The sequence below is a fragment of the Chelonia mydas genome, chromosome 9, assembly GCF_015237465.2.
Source record: "Chelonia mydas isolate rCheMyd1 chromosome 9, rCheMyd1.pri.v2, whole genome shotgun sequence".
NCBI lineage: Eukaryota > Metazoa > Chordata > Testudines > Cheloniidae > Chelonia > Chelonia mydas.
Genome location: NC_057855.1, coordinates 30,937,920 through 30,940,806, shown reverse-complemented (window position 1 = coordinate 30,940,806; position 2,887 = coordinate 30,937,920).

Sequence of the window (2,887 nt, the reverse complement as noted above, 5' to 3'; positions counted from 1 at the left end):
GATAGGCCTCCATGTGCCACTGAAGTATAAATAATAGTAATTTAAACTTTTTCATTTTTGAACTATACACCACAGAAGCTGTCTCATCTTGAGGAAACTCCTCTTCAGGCAAGGGTTGCAGCTCTCCAGCTGCTCGGAATTTGAAATGAATAACTTTCAAATAACCTCATCCTCTCCCACTCCTCAATTTCACTTAGCTCAATAATTCCCTACTCGGGTGTTCTCCGTTCTTTACATCCTCTTTGTAACTCTGCCTCAGTTTTCTCTTCATTTATTTAATCTGCAGAAAGAAAACAGTAATATCCTCCTTTCGGTGCCTGTCTCCTTCCTTGTCCCCACAAAGTAATGAATTTGTAAGTCTGTGAAGCCAAATTATTGTCATATTGGATAACAAGAGACCCTCTCTCTCCTTGTTTTTGTGAGTGACACGAACAAACGCCTGTGATGTACAAACCAATCCAAAACATCAGCAATCTTTGAATGACTCATAAATAGTAACAGATTTGCTGATTTATTTAGAGGCAATTTGTTTATGGATTATCAATGTAATATGTCTCAAAAGCATTATGTCTTCACTAGAAAAGCTTATTAGTCAAACTACTTAAAGGTTTCTTTTAAATTATATTTTCTTCACATAAAAATTATAACATTAATTTTATTGCCCAGAAGGATCAGTCTGTTTCCCTGCAATTGTGCAAAGAAAATTGCAAAAGAAGACTCATAAGAGCAACAAATGTAGAAAATAAATGTTGACAATTTAATAAACACATGTATATATCTGGACATTTTAGTGATTTAATAAATAAGACAAAGTATACATATTCTTAGACAAAAAGATACTGCCAACACCTGAAGAAGGAATTTGTTTGGCAGGCTTTAACCACAAGCAAATGGAGTAAGTTAATATAGTAGGGTTCATTATTTCTCAAGTTTCAACGTGACTCCAAATATTTTGTTTATAATAAACTCTAATTACAGTGTATACTCTAGTTACTTTAAAATAATGGAATATATTATTTTCCACAAAGTGGTTCACAGAATAAAGGCTGTTGATTGGACTGATTCTGACCTTTAACTGTAGGCTTTGACAGGACATGTTGGAGTGAGATGTGGCCATTCCTGGAATGCATCAAGAAGTGCAAGCTTACTCTCCTCATTCTACAAAGTTCGAGTTTTTCAGTATGACAGGTGCTCTGGAAGCCATTGTTACATATGTAAATGTCAAAATTGAATTTAAAGTTTATGCTAATGAAAAAATAATACAATTATATTTATGGCTTACTAGAGTTCTCAGGCCTTTAAAATTGGAAATGGCAAAGCCTGATAGTGTTCACTTTGCGGTCCTTCTCTGTTTCGTCCCCTCAAATATAAGATGGAGTGGTGGGAGTGTAATGGACATTAAATAAGTGTTTTCTAATGTGGGAAAATAATGTAGCTCTTAAGAAACCTGAGATTGGTAGAGAGGAAGAACTGTCTTCTTTGGGATTCCTAGACTCTTTTTCTCCTATATTCCATGCCACTTTCATAGTGATACTTTCCTGGGATGGCATCTGTGACACCTATGAACTGCTAGTCCAGTGATTTTGAAGGCAGTCCTGGTAATGGTGTGAGAAAGTCTCCATATGTCTGAATTTCAGGCAGCAATTCTGAGGATAGTAACTTTGTGGACCACTTTTATTGTAGGTCCAGATTTAGGATATGGTGATTTAAGGCAAGGTGAGTTAAATGAATGCCAGGGCATAAAACCCTGTGTGTGTGTGTGTGTGTGGTGTGTGTGTGTGAGAGGGGTAAAACATGAAGAAACAGAGCCATTGTCAGGACACCAAGAAACTCATCTCTTCCCCTCCCAGTACTGACTGGAGTTTGGAGTAGAGCATGAAATCTTTTCCATGGGCAGAGCGCCCAATAAAGTTATCTGTGCAGTTGTGTCTACTGCAGCAGGGACTTGTAGCCTGTACTAGGGTATGAGCTGTGCTGCGCTGGACATAGCTTCAGCACACAATAGTCAGGAGCTCCATGCCCATATGCCAGTGAAAGAGAGACACCAGGCCCTTACTGGGAAGCATGAGCTCTGGTGGGAGTGTTACAGACACACTTGGGCTTACTAGCACGTACGAGTTCCAGTGAACATGGCTCCAGTATGCAATGCCAGGGACAATATATGTGCGCAAGGAGACACACCAGGCATTGAGTGACAGGCTTGAGTCCAGTCGGGCACGAATTTGCTGTGCAACAGTCAAGTCCTGTGTGTGTGTGTGCGTGCATGACATCAGCCACTCAGTGGCAGGTGTGAGCTATGCTCGCGACGTTAGCAGTGCACACTAGTCCTGTGCAGTACGTGGCGTTAATGTGCAATAGCTAGGAGAGTGTCTGGGCGGGGTGAACTGGACTAGATTCGGGCAGCAACAACCAGGCACCCCGCGTGCGCGATACAAAGACACGCACCGACCGAGGCACTGGCTGACACATGCGAGCCCAGCCGGGCAGCTCCGTGCCGGGGACTGACGGGCAGCAGCAGCACGCCCAGCGAGCTCTTTGCACCCTCGGGCCTCAGTGCCAGGGGCAGCCACGCCCGGGACAGGCACTTTCCCACCGGGCCCTGCTGCCAGGCGGGCAGGGGGTAAACACAACATGGCGGCTCACACTGCGCCCCGTCCGCCCCGAGCCGGTTCAGCCAGCGGCCCGGCACAGGGGCTGCTGCTCCCGACTCTGTTTGCGACGGGGACGACACTCCTGCCCCTCCCCACCTGCCCGGCTCCGCCTCCGGCTCCACGCCCACCTCTTTCTCGGGCGCGCGCGCCGGCCCCGCCTCTTCCCCGGGGAGAGGGTGTGCGCGCGCTCCCCCACCGCGGCCGAGCCTGTGCGCGCGAGGCTCCACCCCGCGGGC